General features: G+C 41.8%; 12 non-coding genes across 12 annotated transcripts; all 12 read left to right on the top strand.

Annotated features, from left to right (window-relative positions):
* The first annotated feature begins 997 nt into the window (after positions 1 to 997).
* trnal-uag (transfer RNA leucine (anticodon UAG)) lies at positions 998 to 1,079 on the top strand. Its single transcript has one exon. It is a non-coding gene; the product is annotated as a tRNA-Leu (tRNA).
* Positions 1,080 to 2,097: 1,018 nt separating this feature from the next.
* Positions 2,098 to 2,169, top strand: trnam-cau (transfer RNA methionine (anticodon CAU)). The gene has a single exon. It is a non-coding gene; the product is annotated as a tRNA-Met (tRNA).
* Positions 2,170 to 2,437: 268 nt separating this feature from the next.
* On the top strand, positions 2,438 to 2,519 carry trnal-uag (transfer RNA leucine (anticodon UAG)). The gene has a single exon. It is a non-coding gene; the product is annotated as a tRNA-Leu (tRNA).
* Positions 2,520 to 3,537: 1,018 nt separating this feature from the next.
* On the top strand, positions 3,538 to 3,609 carry trnam-cau (transfer RNA methionine (anticodon CAU)). Its single transcript has one exon. It is a non-coding gene; the product is annotated as a tRNA-Met (tRNA).
* Positions 3,610 to 3,877: 268 nt separating this feature from the next.
* Positions 3,878 to 3,959, top strand: trnal-uag (transfer RNA leucine (anticodon UAG)). Its single transcript has one exon. It is a non-coding gene; the product is annotated as a tRNA-Leu (tRNA).
* Positions 3,960 to 5,317: 1,358 nt separating this feature from the next.
* trnal-uag (transfer RNA leucine (anticodon UAG)) lies at positions 5,318 to 5,399 on the top strand. The gene has a single exon. It is a non-coding gene; the product is annotated as a tRNA-Leu (tRNA).
* A 1,018-nt stretch (positions 5,400 to 6,417) lies between these two features.
* Positions 6,418 to 6,489, top strand: trnam-cau (transfer RNA methionine (anticodon CAU)). Its single transcript has one exon. It is a non-coding gene; the product is annotated as a tRNA-Met (tRNA).
* A 268-nt stretch (positions 6,490 to 6,757) lies between these two features.
* trnal-uag (transfer RNA leucine (anticodon UAG)) lies at positions 6,758 to 6,839 on the top strand. Its single transcript has one exon. It is a non-coding gene; the product is annotated as a tRNA-Leu (tRNA).
* A 1,018-nt stretch (positions 6,840 to 7,857) lies between these two features.
* trnam-cau (transfer RNA methionine (anticodon CAU)) lies at positions 7,858 to 7,929 on the top strand. Its single transcript has one exon. It is a non-coding gene; the product is annotated as a tRNA-Met (tRNA).
* Positions 7,930 to 8,197: 268 nt separating this feature from the next.
* Positions 8,198 to 8,279, top strand: trnal-uag (transfer RNA leucine (anticodon UAG)). Its single transcript has one exon. It is a non-coding gene; the product is annotated as a tRNA-Leu (tRNA).
* Positions 8,280 to 9,273: 994 nt separating this feature from the next.
* On the top strand, positions 9,274 to 9,345 carry trnam-cau (transfer RNA methionine (anticodon CAU)). The gene has a single exon. It is a non-coding gene; the product is annotated as a tRNA-Met (tRNA).
* A 268-nt stretch (positions 9,346 to 9,613) lies between these two features.
* Positions 9,614 to 9,695, top strand: trnal-uag (transfer RNA leucine (anticodon UAG)). Its single transcript has one exon. It is a non-coding gene; the product is annotated as a tRNA-Leu (tRNA).
* The last annotated feature ends 11,090 nt before the right edge of the window (positions 9,696 to 20,785 follow it).

Genomic DNA, 20,785 nt, shown 5'->3' with positions numbered 1-20,785 from the left:
AAAGCTTATACGTTAATGTCACACACAACTAAAGAGTCCCTTCAGGGTCACAGAATAAACAGTGAAACAGCACATGCAAAAAAAATGGATGTTACCACTGTGACATTGGCAGCTGGCTGGCAAGCTATCTTTTCCAAGGCTCATGTTTGTTTTTGGCCGTTACTCTTTGGGGTTTTGTAAATGCAGGTCATGGATATGGCTGAGGACAGCGAGATGCTATGCGTTGTCAGTCAGTAGGTCTAACATTTGTACACTATGACTCAGAGGGCAAACCATTAATTCTGCACTGTTTAAAGCCTTGATGCAATGAATCCTAAGAAAATCATCCCAGTGGAGATGTAATGTTGGGGCTACTAGCCATAGAGACCAAAGTCATTTGAAGTAGCAGATTTTAAACTTCTGTATATCTACTAATGAGGTGGCCTGTTAACATAGTGGTGTAAAGGGATTGAACTGAAAACGGCCTGAAGACGCCATTGAAAGTACTGCGGTGACTGCTAATGTTGTGATGGTAACTTGGAGGTTCCTAGATTTCCAAAACCTTAACCAAGACACATGGAAGCTGAGTTGCACAGCGCTTGTTCCGAGGTGCTTTAAATCCTCAAATGTATCTCCCAACACAATTTCCTGTCTTACGTCTACAGACTGAGATGCAAAAGCAGAGTGGCGCAGCGGAAGCGTGCTGGGCCCATAACCCAGAGGTAGATGGATCGAAACCATCCTCTGCTAGTCGATCATCTTGTTGAGTTCCACCAGTTTATACTCTTCTCTTCCTATGCTCTCTTCTGTAAAGATTTCATGGCGTTAGATGAAGAGCACTAGAAATATCTATGGGTGTTGCACAGTGGCAAGACTACAACTGGTACTCATCAGTTGTTATTCTGAGTTAGAAAAGTTTCATCTTACAGGGTCTACTGACAACTGTTGATTACAATCCTTCAGTTCAGTCCAACTTTTAAAGGTGATGCTCCCTTGTAGTTGGCTCAAAGATATCTTTGGTAGTGTGGCCGAGTGGTCTAAGGCGCTGGATTTAGGCTCCAGTCTCTGTGGAGGCGTGGGTTCAAATCCCACCACTGCCAATATGGCTGCTTTCTTGGTGGCAGTTTCACAATCAAAAGTACAAATCAGTTTAAAAAAAACATCGCCATGAAGAAGATGGAACTCACGGGAAATCATACACATGTGCTGGTCCTTTGGGGAGGTAACCCATATGTCAAGTCCACTTCCACTTTCATCCTCTGATAAGGTTCAAACATGAATCCCAAATCTTTTTAGGTGCCCCTTTCAGTCTTAATGTGTGACAACAGAAAGAAAGCTCATTTTACCCAGTCTAACCTGTTACTGACATTTTGAAGAACTTCAGTTTCTTCTACTGCCAGAGATAAAGGGGACCTTGGTCAGAAATAATTTTTATATGTGGAACTACAGAGAGTCCTTAATAAAGCTTATACGTTAATGTCACACACAACTAAAGAGTCCCTTCAGGGTCACAGAATAAACAGTGAAACAGCACATGCAAAAAAAATGGATGTTACCACTGTGACATTGGCAGCTGGCTGGCAAGCTATCTTTTCCAAGGCTCATGTTTGTTTTTGGCCGTTACTCTTTGGGGTTTTGTAAATGCAGGTCATGGATATGGCTGAGGACAGCGAGATGCTATGCGTGGTCAGTCAGTAGGTCTAACATTTGTACACTATGACTCAGAGGGCAAACCATTAATTCTGCACTGTTTAAAGCCTTGATGCAATGAATCCTAAGAAAATCATCCCAGTGGAGATGTAATGTTGGGGCTACTAGCCATAGAGACCAAAGTCATTTGAAGTAGCAGATTTTAAACTTCTGTATATCTACTAATGAGGTGGCCTGTTAACATAGTGGTGTAAAGGGATTGAACTGAAAACGGCCTGAAGACGCCATTGAAAGTACTGCGGTGACTGCTAATGTTGTGATGGTAACTTGGAGGTTCCTAGATTTCCAAAACCTTAACCAAGACACATGGAAGCTGAGTTGCACAGCGCTTGTTCCGAGGTGCTTTAAATCCTCAAATGTATCATCCAACACAATTTCCTGTCTTACGTCTACAGACTGAGAAGCAAAAGCAGAGTGGCGCAGCGGAAGCGTGCTGGGCCCATAACCCAGAGGTCGATGGATCGAAACCATCCTCTGCTAGTAGATCATCTTGTTGAGTTCCACCAGTTTATACTCTTCTCTTCCTATGCTCTCTTCTGTAAAGATTTCATGGCGTTAGATGAAGAGCACTAGAAATATCTATGGGTGTTGCACAGTGGCAAGACTACAACTGGTACTCATCAGTTGTTATTCTGAGTTAGAAAAGTTTCATCTTACAGGGTCTACTGACAACTGTTGATTACAATCCTTCAGTTCAGTCCAACTTTTAAAGGTGATGCTCCCTTGTAGTTGGCTCAAAGATATCTTTGGTAGTGTGGCCGAGTGGTCTAAGGCGCTGGATTTAGGCTCCAGTCTCTGTGGAGGCGTGGGTTCAAATCCCACCACTGCCAATATGGCTGCTTTCTTGGTGGCAGTTTCACAATCAAAAGTACAAATCAGTTTAAAAAAAACATCGCCATGAAGAAGATGGAACTCACGGGAAATCATACACATGTGCTGGTCCTTTGGGGAGGTAACCCATATGTCAAGTCCACTTCCACTTTCATCCTCTGATAAGGTTCAAACATGAATCCCAAATCTTTTTAGGTGCCCCTTTCAGTCTTAATGTGTGACAACAGAAAGAAAGCTCATTTTACCCAGTCTAACCTGTTACTGACATTTTGAAGGACTTCAGTTTCTTCTACTGCCAGAGATAAAGGGGACCTTGGTCAGAAATAATTTTTATATGTGGAACTACAGAGAGTCCTTAATAAAGCTTATACGTTAATGTCACACACAACTAAAGAGTCCCTTCAGGGTCACAGAATAAACAGTGAAACAGCACATGCAAAAAAAATGGATGTTACCACTGTGACATTGGCAGCTGGCTGGCAAGCTATCTTTTCCAAGGCTCATGTTTGTTTTTGGCCGTTACTCTTTGGGGTTTTGTAAATGCAGGTCATGGATATGGCTGAGGACAGCGAGATGCTATGCGTGGTCAGTCAGTAGGTCTAACATTTGTACACTATGACTCAGAGGGCAAACCATTAATTCTGCACTGTTTAAAGCCTTGATGCAATGAATCCTAAGAAAATCATCCCAGTGGAGATGTAATGTTGGGGCTACAAGCCATAGAGACCAAAGTCATTTGAAGTAGCAGATTTTAAACTTCTGTGTATCTACTAATGAGGTGGCCTGTTAACATAGTGGTGTAAAGGGATTGAACTGAAAACGGCCTGAAGACGCCATTGAAAGTACTGCGGTGACTGCTAATGTTGTGATGGTAACTTGGAGGTTCCTAGATTTCCAAAACCTTAACCAAGACACATGGAAGCTGAGTTGCACAGCGCTTGTTCCGAGGTGCTTTAAATCCTCAAATGTATCATCCAACACAATTTCCTGTCTTACGTCTACAGACTGAGATGCAAAAGCAGAGTGGCGCAGCGGAAGCGTGCTGGGCCCATAACCCAGAGGTCGATGGATCGAAACCATCCTCTGCTAGTCGATCATCTTGTTGAGTTCCACCAGTTTATACTCTTCTCTTCCTATGCTCTCTTCTGTAAAGATTTCATGGCGTTAGATGAAGAGCACTAGAAATATCTATGGGTGTTGCACAGTGGCAAGACTACAACTGGTACTCATCAGTTGTTATTCTGAGTTAGAAAAGTTTCATCTTACAGGGTCTACTGACAACTGTTGATTACAATCCTTCAGTTCAGTCCAACTTTTAAAGGTGATGCTCCCTTGTAGTTGGCTCAAAGATATCTTTGGTAGTGTGGCCGAGTGGTCAAAGGCGCAGGATTTAGGCTCCAGTCTCTGTGGAGGCGTGGGTTCAAATCCCACCACTGCCAATATGGCTGCTTTCTTGGTGGCAGTTTCACAATCAAAAGTACAAATCAGTTTAAAAAAAACATCGCCATGAAGAAGATGGAACTCACGGGAAATCATACACATGTGCTGGTCCTTTGGGGAGGTAACCCATATGTCAAGTCCACTTCCACTTTCATCCTCTGATAAGGTTCAAACATGAATCCCAAATCTTTTTAGGTGCCCCTTTCAGTCTTAATGTGTGACAACAGAAAGAAAGCTCATTTTACCCAGTCTAACCTGTTACTGACATTTTGAAGAACTTCAGTTTCTTCTACTGCCAGAGATAAAGGGGACCTTGGTCAGAAATAATTTTTATATGTGGAACTACAGAGAGTCCTTAATAAAGCTTATACGTTAATGTCACACACAACTAAAGAGTCCCTTCAGGGTCACAGAATAAACAGTGAAACAGCACATGCAAAAAAAATGGATGTTACCACTGTGACATTGGCAGCTGGCTGGCAAGCTATCTTTTCCAAGGCTCATGTTTGTTTTTGGCCGTTACTCTTTGGGGTTTTGTAAATGCAGGTCATGGATATGGCTGAGGACAGCGAGATGCTATGCGTTGTCAGTCAGTAGGTCTAACATTTGTACACTATGACTCAGAGGGCAAACCATTAATTCTGCACTGTTTAAAGCCTTGATGCAATGAATCCTAAGAAAATCATCCCAGTGGAGATGTAATGTTGGGGCTACTAGCCATAGAGACCAAAGTCATTTGAAGTAGCAGATTTTAAACTTCTGTATATCTACTAATGAGGTGGCCTGTTAACATAGTGGTGTAAAGGGATTGAACTGAAAACGGCCTGAAGACGCCATTGAAAGTACTGCGGTGACTGCTAATGTTGTGATGGTAACTTGGAGGTTCCTAGATTTCCAAAACCTTAACCAAGACACATGGAAGCTGAGTTGCACAGCGCTTGTTCCGAGGTGCTTTAAATCCTCAAATGTATCTCCCAACACAATTTCCTGTCTTACGTCTACAGACTGAGATGCAAAAGCAGAGTGGCGCAGCGGAAGCGTGCTGGGCCCATAACCCAGAGGTAGATGGATCGAAACCATCCTCTGCTAGTCGATCATCTTGTTGAGTTCCACCAGTTTATACTCTTCTCTTCCTATGCTCTCTTCTGTAAAGATTTCATGGCGTTAGATGAAGAGCACTAGAAATATCTATGGGTGTTGCACAGTGGCAAGACTACAACTGGTACTCATCAGTTGTTATTCTGAGTTAGAAAAGTTTCATCTTACAGGGTCTACTGACAACTGTTGATTACAATCCTTCAGTTCAGTCCAACTTTTAAAGGTGATGCTCCCTTGTAGTTGGCTCAAAGATATCTTTGGTAGTGTGGCCGAGTGGTCTAAGGCGCTGGATTTAGGCTCCAGTCTCTGTGGAGGCGTGGGTTCAAATCCCACCACTGCCAATATGGCTGCTTTCTTGGTGGCAGTTTCACAATCAAAAGTACAAATCAGTTTAAAAAAAACATCGCCATGAAGAAGATGGAACTCACGGGAAATCATACACATGTGCTGGTCCTTTGGGGAGGTAACCCATATGTCAAGTCCACTTCCACTTTCATCCTCTGATAAGGTTCAAACATGAATCCCAAATCTTTTTAGGTGCCCCTTTCAGTCTTAATGTGTGACAACAGAAAGAAAGCTCATTTTACCCAGTCTAACCTGTTACTGACATTTTGAAGAACTTCAGTTTCTTCTACTGCCAGAGATAAAGGGGACCTTGGTCAGAAATAATTTTTATATGTGGAACTACAGAGAGTCCTTAATAAAGCTTATACGTTAATGTCACACACAACTAAAGAGTCCCTTCAGGGTCACAGAATAAACAGTGAAACAGCACATGCAAAAAAAATGGATGTTACCACTGTGACATTGGCAGCTGGCTGGCAAGCTATCTTTTCCAAGGCTCATGTTTGTTTTTGGCCGTTACTCTTTGGGGTTTTGTAAATGCAGGTCATGGATATGGCTGAGGACAGCGAGATGCTATGCGTGGTCAGTCAGTAGGTCTAACATTTGTACACTATGACTCAGAGGGCAAACCATTAATTCTGCACTGTTTAAAGCCTTGATGCAATGAATCCTAAGAAAATCATCCCAGTGGAGATGTAATGTTGGGGCTACTAGCCATAGAGACCAAAGTCATTTGAAGTAGCAGATTTTAAACTTCTGTATATCTACTAATGAGGTGGCCTGTTAACATAGTGGTGTAAAGGGATTGAACTGAAAACGGCCTGAAGACGCCATTGAAAGTACTGCGGTGACTGCTAATGTTGTGATGGTAACTTGGAGGTTCCTAGATTTCCAAAACCTTAACCAAGACACATGGAAGCTGAGTTGCACAGCGCTTGTTCCGAGGTGCTTTAAATCCTCAAATGTATCATCCAACACAATTTCCTGTCTTACGTCTACAGACTGAGAAGCAAAAGCAGAGTGGCGCAGCGGAAGCGTGCTGGGCCCATAACCCAGAGGTCGATGGATCGAAACCATCCTCTGCTAGTAGATCATCTTGTTGAGTTCCACCAGTTTATACTCTTCTCTTCCTATGCTCTCTTCTGTAAAGATTTCATGGCGTTAGATGAAGAGCACTAGAAATATCTATGGGTGTTGCACAGTGGCAAGACTACAACTGGTACTCATCAGTTGTTATTCTGAGTTAGAAAAGTTTCATCTTACAGGGTCTACTGACAACTGTTGATTACAATCCTTCAGTTCAGTCCAACTTTTAAAGGTGATGCTCCCTTGTAGTTGGCTCAAAGATATCTTTGGTAGTGTGGCCGAGTGGTCTAAGGCGCTGGATTTAGGCTCCAGTCTCTGTGGAGGCGTGGGTTCAAATCCCACCACTGCCAATATGGCTGCTTTCTTGGTGGCAGTTTCACAATCAAAAGTACAAATCAGTTTAAAAAAAACATCGCCATGAAGAAGATGGAACTCACGGGAAATCATACACATGTGCTGGTCCTTTGGGGAGGTAACCCATATGTCAAGTCCACTTCCACTTTCATCCTCTGATAAGGTTCAAACATGAATCCCAAATCTTTTTAGGTGCCCCTTTCAGTCTTAATGTGTGACAACAGAAAGAAAGCTCATTTTACCCAGTCTAACCTGTTACTGACATTTTGAAGGACTTCAGTTTCTTCTACTGCCAGAGATAAAGGGGACCTTGGTCAGAAATAATTTTTATATGTGGAACTACAGAGAGTCCTTAATAAAGCTTATACGTTAATGTCACACACAACTAAAGAGTCCCTTCAGGGTCACAGAATAAACAGTGAAACAGCACATGCAAAAAAAATGGATGTTACCACTGTGACATTGGCAGCTGGCTGGCAAGCTATCTTTTCCAAGGCTCATGTTTGTTTTTGGCCGTTACTCTTTGGGGTTTTGTAAATGCAGGTCATGGATATGGCTGAGGACAGCGAGATGCTATGCGTGGTCAGTCAGTAGGTCTAACATTTGTACACTATGACTCAGAGGGCAAACCATTAATTCTGCACTGTTTAAAGCCTTGATGCAATGAATCCTAAGAAAATCATCCCAGTGGAGATGTAATGTTGGGGCTACTAGCCATAGAGACCAAAGTCATTTGAAGTAGCAGATTTTAAACTTCTGTATATCTACTAATGAGGTGGCCTGTTAACATAGTGGTGTAAAGGGATTGAACTGAAAACGGCCTGAAGACGCCATTGAAAGTACTGCGGTGACTGCTAATGTTGTGATGGTAACTTGGAGGTTCCTAGATTTCCAAAACCTTAACCAAGACACATGGAAGCTGAGTTGCACAGCGCTTGTTCCGAGGTGCTTTAAATCCTCAAATGTATCATCCAACACAATTTCCTGTCTTACGTCTACAGACTGAGATGCAAAAGCAGAGTGGCGCAGCGGAAGCGTGCTGGGCCCATAACCCAGAGGTCGATGGATCGAAACCATCCTCTGCTAGTCGATCATCTTGTTGAGTTCCACCAGTTTATACTCTTCTCTTCCTATGCTCTCTTCTGTAAAGATTTCATGGCGTTAGATGAAGAGCACTAGAAATATCTATGGGTGTTGCACAGTGGCAAGACTACAACTGGTACTCATCAGTTGTTATTCTGAGTTAGAAAAGTTTCATCTTACAGGGTCTACTGACAACTGTTGATTACAATCCTTCAGTTCAGTCCAACTTTTAAAGGTGATGCTCCCTTGTAGTTGGCTCAAAGATATCTTTGGTAGTGTGGCCGAGTGGTCAAAGGCGCTGGATTTAGGCTCCAGTCTCTGTGGAGGCGTGGGTTCAAATCCCACCACTGCCAATATGGCTGCTTTCTTGGTGGCAGTTTCACAATCAAAAGTACAAATCAGTTTAAAAAAAACATCGCCATGAAGAAGATGGAAATCATACACATGTGCTGGTCCTTTGGGGAGGTAACCCATATGTCAAGTCCACTTCCACTTTCATCCTCTGATAAGGTTCAAACATGAATCCCAAATCTTTTTAGGTGCCCCTTTCAGTCTTAATGTGTGACAACAGAAAGAAAGCTCATTTTACCCAGTCTAACCTGTTACTGACATTTTGAAGAACTTCAGTTTCTTCTACTGCCAGAGATAAAGGGGACCTTGGTCAGAAATAATTTTTATATGTGGAACTACAGAGAGTCCTTAATAAAGCTTACACACAACTAAAGAGTCCCTTCAGGGTCACAGAATAAACAGTGAAACAGCACATGCAAAAAAATGGATGTTACCACTGTGACATTGGCAGCTGGCTGGCAAGCTATCTTTTCCAAGGCTCATGTTTGTTTTTGGCCGTTACTCTTTGGGGTTTTGTAAATGCAGGTCATGGATATGGCTGAGGACAGCGAGATGCTATGCGTGGTCAGTCAGTAGGTCTAACATTTGTACACTATGACTCAGAGGGCAAACCATTAATACTGCACTGTTTAAAGCCTTGATGCAATGAATCCTAAGAAAATCATCCCAGTGGAGATGTAATGTTGGGGCTACTAGCCATAGAGACCAAAGTCATTTGAAGTAGCAGATTTTAAACTTCTGTGTATCTACTAATGAGGTGGCCTGTTAACATAGTGGTGTAAAGGGATTGAACTGAAAACGGCCTGAAGACGCCATTGAAAGTACTGCGGTGACTGCTAATGTTGTGATGGTAACTTGGAGGTTCCTAGATTTCCAAAACCTTAACCAAGACACATGGAAGCTGAGTTGCACAGCGCTTGTTCCGAGGTGCTTTAAATCCTCAAATGTATCATCCAACACAATTTCCTGTCTTACGTCTACAGACTGAGATGCAAAAGCAGAGTGGCGCAGCGGAAGCGTGCTGGGCCCATAACCCAGAGGTCGATGGATCGAAACCATCCTCTGCTAGTCGATCATCTTGTTGAGTTCCACCAGTTTATACTCTTCTCTTCCTATGCTCTCTTCTGTAAAGATTTCATGGCGTTAGATGAAGAGCACTAGAAATATCTATGGGTGTTGCACAGTGGCAAGACTACAACTGGTACTCATCAGTTGTTATTCTGAGTTAGAAAAGTTTCATCTTACAGGGTCTACTGACAACTGTTGATTACAATCCTTCAGTTCAGTCCAACTTTTAAAGGTGATGCTCCCTTGTAGTTGGCTCAAAGATATCTTTGGTAGTGTGGCCGAGTGGTCAAAGGCGCTGGATTTAGGCTCCAGTCTCTGTGGAGGCGTGGGTTCAAATCCCACCACTGCCAATATGGCTGCTTTCTTGGTGGCAGTTTCACAATCAAAAGTACAAATCAGTTTAAAAAAAACATCGCCATGAAGAAGATGGAAATCATACACATGTGCTGGTCCTTTGGGGAGGTAACCCATATGTCAAGTCCACTTCCACTTTCATCCTCTGATAAGGTTCAAACATGAATCCCAAATCTTTTTAGGTGCCCCTTTCAGTCTTAATGTGTGACAACAGAAAGAAAGCTCATTTTACCCAGTCTAACCTGTTACTGACATTTTGAAGAACTTCAGTTTCTTCTACTGCCAGAGATAAAGGGGACCTTGGTCAGAAATAATTTTTATATGTGGAACTACAGAGAGTCCTTAATAAAGCTTACACACAACTAAAGAGTCCCTTCAGGGTCACAGAATAAACAGTGAAACAGCACATGCAAAAAAATGGATGTTACCACTGTGACATTGGCAGCTGGCTGGCAAGCTATCTTTTCCAAGGCTCATGTTTGTTTTTGGCCGTTACTCTTTGGGGTTTTGTAAATGCAGGTCATGGATATGGCTGAGGACAGCGAGATGCTATGCGTGGTCAGTCAGTAGGTCTAACATTTGTACACTATGACTCAGAGGGCAAACCATTAATACTGCACTGTTTAAAGCCTTGATGCAATGAATCCTAAGAAAATCATCCCAGTGGAGATGTAATGTTGGGGATTCCTCGGTTCCTAGTTTTCCAAAACCTGCCCAGTGCCTCTTCACTCCTTGACGATAGTTGTCTTTTCATATGACGACTGTATCCACCACACAGAAATTCCTCGTTAGTATAATGGACAGTATCTCCGCCTTTCACGCGGAAGATTGGGGTTCGATTTCCCCGACGGGGAGAGCTCGGTAATTTATTTTCAGCTGCCTGCCACCAAGTGATGATTGTTTTGATACTCTCACCCATCTTCGGCCTAAATGTCAATAGCCCCCTTCAAATAGCCTAACATGAGGCCAGGTTGCTTCGGTCAAAAGCCCTTTCCCGTTTACTATGGTGTTAAGTGCAAACCAAGACCTTATCATCAACAATGTGCCTTTTGCTAATGATTTTGTCCTGCCCAAAGCACTGTAGAAGGTTGTGACAACACAGCCAGTTGAGCTGTGGTCAGAAGATTTTCATGCAACAAGTGTCTTGGCTGTTGTTTAAGAGGGCTCCTGAGGTAAACAAATAGTAGGCATAGCATTTGGAAGCAAGAACTCTTCGGAGGTAAAGCGGACGCAGTAATCTTTAAACCAGCTGATGCAGTGCCAGAATAGCAATACGACATGGTATTGCTTACCAAGGAGTAAACTTGAGTTGCCTTGCCAGTGAAAATAGTTCTCTAGGAGAAGTCTGCAATGTCAGAACTGGGATTTGAACCCACGCCTCCAGAGGAGACTGCGACTTGAACACAGCACCTTAGACCACTCGGCCATCCTTATGGGATCAAATTAGGGTCAGAAAGATTTTGTACTTGTACAATGAAGTTTGTACTTGTACAAAACTTTTTGTGCATGTGTAATACAGTTTTGAAGTTGTGAAAACATTTTGTGCATGTGTAATAAAGTTTTGAAGTTGTAAAAACATTTTGTGTATGTGTAACAAAGTTTTGAAGTTGTAAAAATAGTTTTGAAGTTGTAAAAATAGTTTGTGTATGTGTAAAAAAGTTTTGAAGTTGTAAAAACATTTTGTGCATGTGTAAAACTAAATCCGACGGACACACAAATTTCCCACCTTCAAGTACGACCCTGAAGTTACAAGTTTACAAAACTCAAGTTACGAGTACGAATTTTGACCCGGTTTTGACGTCTGAGTGAATAGCCAATCAGCACGTTGCTTACTGACTTGCCAATCAACCCGGTGCCCACCCACGCGCCAACCAACCATCCAATCAAGGAGCAGCAATTTCTGTCTCCCGGGATCTGAGTGCCAACGACACTCAGTGGACACACGGAGGAAAAACAGGATGGAGTCCAACGCTTCTGCTCAGGTAAGTTAATTAAAGATGTAGCAAAAGTTTCTCAATGTCGTCATATAAGCGGTCATATAGGCCTAACGATGTGAAATGACGGCTCTTCTGACAAAAACTGTAGTTTCATGCGCGCGTGCGAGAGGCGCTAGTCCGTGTCACCGTGTCAGCCGACTGTGTGTGTGTGTGTGTGTGTGTGTGTGTGTGTGTGTGTGTGTGTGCGCGCGTGCGCGTGCGTTGTTTTACTGCAGTTGTTTGGTGCCGTGCCAAAAGTTGATTGCTACCAGAAATTGATTTCCGGTACGCGGGAGCGCGCACAGTCTGTTCAATTTGAAAAGCGTAGCTCATATCAGTGTTTCGATGTTTCCCTCCTCCACTCACCACACCTGATTCAAATGGTCAGCTCGCCATCAAGCTCAGCAGTGGCCTGATAAGGAGCCTTTCATTTGAATCAGGTGTGTTTGAGCAGGGAACATAAAACATGCAGGGCAGTGGGTCCCGAGGACCGGAATGAAGAAACACTGGTATGTGGCTCATATATGTGAGACGAAAATGACGATCGTGTGTTGACTATAATCATCAAATTATGTAATTTTTTTAATCTGTGTTTATGTGTTTATCATTGTTGGATAGATGGTGATTCATATCTGGCTCACATTAAGGCTTATAAATACATTTGGATACTGGATATTTCTTTTTGGTCTCAAAATGACTTTTTATAACTCTGCAGAGTTATATTTACAAGATTTGACCGTTATATCCCTACCTGACAGGTGGTGTTGCTAATGTTTAGATTTTATGATAGATAGGCTACATCTGTATATTTTTGGAGTTCATAAATTGCACAGAATGTATTCTACACTTGCTTATGGGGGAGGTATAAATGATAACCTCTTCAATTCCTCTATGGCAGGACGTGATGGTGGGCAGGCATATTCTGGACCGACTGCAGTCCAGGTTGGAGCAGGCATTGCAGCGACTGCCCTTGGACCTGGACTATCTCGAGTTCATATGCATGAGTGAAATGACTCTGATTATGTCACTCTCTGCTCACATAGACTTCACACAGGAGGTAAGTTAAATGGTGTTTGTGCGATGTAGCTTGGTTATTCTGCAGGGTTCCTAGGTTTTGATCAAACCTGCAATAGTCATGGAAAGCCCCCAGGTTGGTCTAATATTTACAGCCAATTCAGACATTTACGTATCTTTTTCACATGTTCCAATCAGTCCACAGACAGAAGTTAGATGCCAAAGATAAAAAACTATTGTATTCTTGGATTTAATGTTACACCACTTTGATAAATAAGGTCCACTGACTGCAGTGACAAATGTTCTTCCTTCTTTCTTATAGGTATTTGAAGGTCTTCTCCAGCTGCACACCCTCATCAGCACTGAATTAGATGGGAGAAGAAAAGCAGTTATAGTGGACAGGACTGCTGGAGAAAGGGGGTGTCCAAAGTTGGTTATTTCCAAAGACCACCTCCAGCATTTGATTGAAATCGACCTCTCTGTCCGCTGTATTTCCAAACTGCTGGGTGTATCAGTGAGCACAATCAAACGCAGAATGCGACAGTGGGGCCTCTCAAAAAGGGAAGGCTACAGTAAAATGACAGATGATGAACTTGACAGCTTGGTCTCTGCCATCAAGCAAGACTCCCCGAATTTGGGTTGGTGCTTTTTACAGAAAGATTTTCTTTGAATCCTCATGATCATGCACTTATCCATAGCATTACAAAAAAATGTGTGCCATAATAGTAACTTTTGAAATGACAGGGTTTTCCACAAGAGCCAGCTGGCGGCCATATAGCCGGCTACACAATTAAGTGTAGCCGGCTACTTTAATGACTTATTTTTTATTGCCTATAGGCTATAAATATTATTTTTCGATTTTTAATAAAATTAAATGGTTTTTCTAACAGACTGACAATAATGCCAAACTGAGCCGCAGTCATTAAAGTTGTGATTCGCTCTGCTTATGCTGATAATAACCACAAATTACTCTGATCACCGCCGACTTCATTGCTCACAAGTAAGAAAAACTCATTTGCGGCCCCCGACATGCCAGTTACTCAGGCTATCCACTGCAAAATTTCAGTGTAATCAGTGCGTATGTAAAAGACAGATGCCAAAAGAAAGCCTAACCGCATCGCATCGTTTAGCCCAACGTGGTCCTACCGGTAATCCAGTCTTTTCTTCAAGCGTTCAATTAGCACCAACAATACACGTGAGAGTGTATTTTCATTCATTCATTTCATCAGTGATCATGGCTATGACGTAACCTAACCCCAACCACCAACAGCCGCGCCCCAGCTGGCTACTTATTTAATATGGCTGGCTAGTCTGTGCCTTAGTGGAAAGTCCTGGACATTATCATAACAATGGTCATCATAGCATGTATACCTGAGAAAACCCTAACCTGAGAAAAAGTTAAATGCCTTAATTGTTTGTTCACATAATTATCAATCAATAGATCTTAAATAACAATTGTTTTCACTTATCTTCCTATAGGTCACAGAATGGTAAAAGGCCGTCTGAGGGCTTTAGGCCACAGAGTTCAGTGGACAAGAGTGTGGGATTCCATGCACTGGGTTGATAGTCTAGGAATACTACAGAGAATGACAAGCCTCGGATGTGTTGTGAGAAGGACCTACAATGTCGCAGGTCCTCTGTCACTCGTACATATAGATACCAACCACAAGTTGATAAGGTAAGTTGACAGCAAAGGACATCACATGGACATGATATATTTACATATCGATTTCAAAAATGGTCTATGGCATACATTCTCCAGATTTCTGGATTCTACTGGTGTAATGGACCCCGATGTACAGTAGCTGCATTAAACAATTGATACATTTTTATTTTACGGATATGGTGTGGTAATGTTTGGTGGAATAGATGGCTTTTCAAGAAAGGTCAGTGTCCCCATGGAGATTAAAGTGTGTGATATAATATTCAATGTAATTTCCTTAAAGCTATACTTACCTTTCTGGCATTTTTACACTTTTCTTTTGTAATCTTAAAATGCTCCTAATAAGCTTATGGCACACTAAAATGTAAAAGCAATCCACCATATGTTGAAACTCGTCAATATTCAATTCTCATATATTTCTGATAGAAGCTCGGCAAATCATTTTATTCGGACCGAATAAAATGATTTGCCGAGCTTCCTGCCTGTCATCCGTCACCACGTCCCTCCCCGTTTCACTCGCTCTGCTCATGGTGCGTTCAAGTTGTACTCGGGAGTCGGATACACGCAAACTACAAAGCAGGCCGTGCTAACATTAGCCTGGTAGATCACAAGTTGTTTATATTCGGACAAGGCGAGCGCGAGAATAGCTTTGGTGGACGCGGTAACTGGAACGCTGATAACTCGGCTGTGACGTCATTCCCAGCTTCCCAACATTTCATTCATTTATTGTTTTTATATTATTGTAGTTGATGTTTAATAATGTATTTCTGTGGTGTTTATGTTTTCCAAATCCTCACAAAGATCATGTACCTACATGCTGCCAATAACAATAAGGCATCAACAGCCCAAGATTTCTTCCTTCAGGCTGTAGAGACACATGGTTTTCCATCCAGGTAACATGCTAGGTCTTGTTTTGAGGTTGCTCTTTATGTTTACATTAGATTTTGTAAAAATTTTTAAAAGAAATGTAAAGTTGCCTTTACAAAATTGTTGACCCACTGACATAATCACAATGTTATATGTATGTTTTTACAGTGATCTGCTATTCAAGGATGTTTCAGTCTTATAATATAAGCATCTTTATGTATTAATAAAATCCTTTACAACTAGTGTCCCCTCCAGGATTCTCTCGCTCCCCACCCCCCACCCCATCCCTCTAGTCAGGCCATCCTCCATGATAGGATAGAGAGGACAGCTGGTTTTCCTTTGTCTGCCTTTTGTGTTGAAGGAGTGACACAGTTTTTTCAACCACTAAATTAAGTCTTTATTTCGTCTTTGTTTGAAGTCAACCACGGAGAATATTTCTGTTTATGCAAATGAATTCAAACCTTTTGTTGAACCTGGAAACATCTCTGCAAGTGCTTATTATTTAATGAGTTGTAGACTTCCTCCTCAGAAGACTACTGTACTCTGATGTTTGTTTTTTTGGGACTTTTTTGAATGCAAGAGTACCCATACCAAGGAGTAAAATTGTACATTTATTGGCAAATTGTTCTGTATTATTATGGTCTCTCTATGGTTTTACATGTCTAGGGTCAGAGGAGACCAAGGTGTCGAAAACGTGGACATTGCCAGACTTATGTACGAAGTTCGGGGCTGTGACAGGGGAAGCTTCATCTCTGGGAAAAGTGTGCATAACCAAAGGTAATATGAATATGTATGTATGTAGTGTGTGTGCTTATAGGTTCTGTCTATTTCTATTATTATATTTGTACATGTAACAGCATCTGTCCGTCCTGGGTGAGGGATCCCTCCTCTGTCTCTCACCCCGAGGTTTCTCTTGTTTTTCCTTGTCAGTGGCCTCCTTGCAGTTTTTCCTCAGTCGATGTGAGGGTCTAAGGGCAGAGGATGTTGTCATGATATTGTGTGAAGCCCTTTGAGACAAACTATTCATAAAAACAGGCTATACAAATAAAATTGCCTTGCCTTACATGAATTACAATAATTGTAGAATTAAAGTCTTTATGTTGAAATGGCACAATAATTACAGAATTGCAGTTTCAATTTGGCATCAAAATACTGTGATTTAAAAGTCCCTGCTGAAACCAATACCTAAATGTTATTTTTATAATTGAATAAACTGCGTCCTAAAGGTGTTATGGTATAGACTGCACATTTTTAATCTGTGATTTTCTGCCAGGATCGAGCGCTTGTGGCGCGATGTGTGGAACGGCGTGTCAAGCATTTATTATGATCTGCTCCACACTCTTGAGGAGGATGGCCTGCTTGACCCAGCAAACTGCACGCACCTTTTCTGTGCCCAGTACGTCTTTTTGCCCCGCATTCAGCAGGATCTGGAGACCTTCACAGATGGGTGGAATAACCACTCAATCCGAACAGAGGGGAACCTCAGTCCAAACCAGCTGTGGGAAATTGGGACGATTCAGGACCCTGTCAGCCCTCCTGACAATGTTGAGGTAAAGGGAAAACAATATTTTATTTACCAATGTTGTGGACAACGGCTATAACAATTTTTGTACTGTTTTAGGTGCCCCATCTTCCAGACGTGGCAATGACAGACATGGGTCAAACTGGAGTGCAGGTGCCTGAACTGGCATGTCCCTTGAGTGTGCAAGAACTGGAACGATTGGATGAACTGTTCAATGCAACTGCACCTTCCTCGTGTTTTGGGGCAGACATATATACTGCAGTAGTAAACTATGTAGAGAGCATTCATGAACTACGACAGGAACCATAAGGGAAGGTTGAGACACTGTTTTGTAGAGAATCTTATCTGTGTACAGTGCCCATAGCCTGGGACCTGTAACACAAACTACCATTACTTCCACTTCAATGCACATTCTAGCAAATCACTTTACATCCTAATGCATATCTGGCTTCAACAATCCAAAAAAATCATACAAACAATAAATAATTAATTCAAACTTCACATTACCACTATCACCATAGATTGTTTCTCCTGATGATGTCACCAAGGTTATAAAAGTAGGCAGTATGGAGTGCTTCCTCCTTTTTTTTTTTTTTTTTTTTTTTTTTCTTGGGACACAAATTAAACTCAAAGTAACTTGTCTGAAAGAATACATAATTGTATAATAAACTTATTGTAAAATATACTTGTGTTTTTTTTTTTCCACAAAAGCTGATGTATCTGTAACCAAAATAATGCAAATGCCAAAAAACCGGGGATAGTATGTGTCATATTACAGAAAGATGGAATAAAGGGACACTTGTTGTGGCTCTCACCCACATTGTCACAACAGTATTTTCTGAATTTGAGTGATTGAGAAAAAACGAGATCTTTCACCTTGGTTTTATTCAAAGTAACACGTTTCATTTAATAGTGCACCATTTGCAGCTATAAACCTTACATCAGAGAACCTGTTACACAAAAAAACAACTTAGAACAGTATTTTCTGAATTTGAATGATTAAAAAGAACAGAAAAATATGGGGGGAAAGAAAAAACATTTAACAAGATCTTTCGCCTTGGTTTTATTCATTCAAATTAGCACGTGCACCATTTGCATCTACAAACTTAACATATCAGAGAAGCTGTTACATAAAACAACAACTTACCACATACAGTAGAAACTCTGAAAAATAGATGCAAACGTGATGTATAGCTGTCTACACGAGACCAAAGCCTGTAACATACGTTGCAATACAGCTCTCTACGTGCTTTGAAAAGTCTTCGTAGTTGTGGAAGTGCCCAGGAACTTGCAATGTTGCAAAACATGTCGAAGACTTCAGGAACTCCCCCTCCACAACTTTGATCTTCATTTCCCCAGCAGGGATTTCCCACCCAATCCAGAATTTTGTCAGCTGACTGAGGTGGGATGGAGAAGCTGCATTAAAAGACAAAGAAAGAAAAGAGCAAGACCAGATTCAGAGATGCATTAAAACTAGTATGTGTTTTTAAACGAGTTATGTTTGATGGGATCACCACATTTATAGGTTACTGAAAATATTTTGTTGTGAAACTGTCACATTTCTGTTAATAACACAATCCTCACAAAATGCAGTCCCACCACAAACACTTGTTATGATAATCCTAATTTATCATTACCATCACAATTATCAGCATCATCTCAAATACCTGTACCTGTCTCAATGAACTTCTTTAGAAATCCCACTGTCTGGTTCCGGATGGTCAGTGGGTATGAGTCGTCTTCCTCGTCGCTGTCCTCACCAGGCCATACAATATGACGCAAGATAGCCTAACAGGATAAGCAATTAAATACACTTTAAATTTGACAAGTTTCTGGAGTTTACCTTTTACTTGCATAATGTCTCAGGTGTTGGTTAAAGAGGAACTATGTCCGGTCGCTTTTCCTGTTTTACCAACCCTCGTCCAGAGGTCCGTTTCACGTAGCAGGTTTAGTGAAAACTCTGAGTAGGTTAACCCTGAAATGAGGGAAACCCTGAGTTTTCCGTTTCACAAAGGGAGGTAACTCAACCCCGAGAAAGAGGGGTAACTCTAGCCTGTTTCACAAAGAGAGGTAACTTAACCTCTCGGTCAGTTACCGTAGTAACAGACTCTCTGAACCTAACCTGGTCGGGACCAGGTTTTATTCAAGAAACCTCGAGTTTCTTTCTGTCTCCGCCCTCTTTCAGCCACACACGCCATTTGATTTCCTCATTCATTCAGTCAGCAGAGCGAGTTCTTCTACTTCTAGAAGTCCATTAGGCACAGTAGGAGGCGACTTTTTTCACCAACATGTCCTTTTGACAACGATCCCGTGGATGAAGGTGCAGCATTACTGCGCAGAGAAATAAATATTCGTCGGAGATGGCTTTCAGACCGCGATTTTTGCATTTACAGACAATTATCTTTTTGAGCGGCACCATCAGAATGTGTTGGGACAAAAGAAAAAAAATACATAAAAGACAAATAAATATTTGTATGAATAGGCTTAAAAAAGACATATATAGGCCTATTATATTTTATAAAGGCACTCGTGTCTTGGGGGTGGATTCCCTCAGCCACTGCCCTCCCGTTAGAGGTGGCGGTGCTGGGCACCACACGTTTTACGGGCATCTGCCTTCTTTCTGTTGGCTCAGTAGAAGTCTGTGATAGTTTAAATAGGCTTAAGTATTTAACAGAACATGATATAGATGATGACTCTAAATTGTCCTTAGGAGTGAGTGTGAGTGTGTATGGTTGTTTGTCTCGTTTGTCTCTATGTGGGCCTGTGATGGACTGGCGGCCTGTCCAGGGTGTACCCCGCCTCTTGCCCAATGACCGCTGGGAGAGGCTCCAGCCCCCCCGCGACCCGACTGAAGGATTCAGCGGTGTATAGATAATGGATGGATGGATGATATAGATTAGAAGACATAGTTTATGTGTTTGAAAACAGCATTATGTTGGGAATAAAATAACTGCAGTCAAATAGCCACTTAATATTTATTTTACAGTGTAAAACATGATCAGAATGAGGTACCTCCATGCCGAGGTCTCACCTGTTTGAACAATGTTTTTATATTTCATCTTAAACTGCTGCCAAGTGCGCTTCTCCCCCGCGGGATTGCACCTAAATGAAATAAATGAATGGGCTACCATTCAAGCAGTTTCCCTGTAATATTATTGGGATTGCTAAGGACTACATTTAAACTTACACTTTTGCTGCTGCAACGGTGTTGCACTTATTTCTAAAAACGTATTGAAACTCGCCTTATGAGCACATTAAGATTTCCAATTCGAGGTTGGTGAAAAACGTAGCCCATCCTCTTCCCCGTTGCCAAGGTGACTCGTCGAATCGGGGCTCCATTGATGCTGGCTTTTTAAAGTTGTGGTGCACGCGCTAAACTCAAGGTGAACCTCCTCAGAGTTGATTAACCTCACTCAAATCAGCGTTTCTGGAACCGAAAACTCAGAGTTTTCTATCTCAGAGTAGATCAACTCAGAGATCCGGAATAGACTCAGAGTTGGTTGAACCTGCTTTGTGAAACGGAACCCTGGTCATGTGCATTTGTTTACAATGAAGCCGGCGAGAAATCATTCAATAGAGCGGTAGATAACGTCATACATCATATATGATGTTACGACATGTATATTTGTGTAGTCTTATCCGTCATAACCAAGAGATTATGGGTTACAGGGCGTGTTTGTGTCGCGGTGCGTAGGGACGGGAGCTGGGACACCGGGTCAGAGGCTCTGATCTTACAAAGTTGGTATTCTACAGCATGGTGTAATGGATTCATAACGTATAATTATAATATTCTGTTAAAGGGGAGGGCTGTAAATACTGGTAATACAAACACAATGCACTTGCAAACACGCAAATATTCTCCATATCATGTGACCTGTACTTTTTGATGTAATTATATGAACATAAGTTCAGAAAGTAAAAGTAAATATCGCTATAGTGGGCAATGTTTACCTGGGAAGTAAGCAGAGTAGTAGCATAATGAGGAAATATTACCCCAGCTGTCTCTGGCTTCTCGTGAAGCAATGGCCAGACCTTGGTGTCTTT

This window comes from Odontesthes bonariensis, chromosome 8 (genome assembly GCF_027942865.1).
Source record: "Odontesthes bonariensis isolate fOdoBon6 chromosome 8, fOdoBon6.hap1, whole genome shotgun sequence".
NCBI classification, from domain to species: Eukaryota; Metazoa; Chordata; class Actinopteri; order Atheriniformes; family Atherinopsidae; genus Odontesthes; species Odontesthes bonariensis.
The sequence above is the reverse complement of the archived record's forward strand: the minus strand, read 5'-3'. Positions and strand labels throughout refer to the sequence as shown.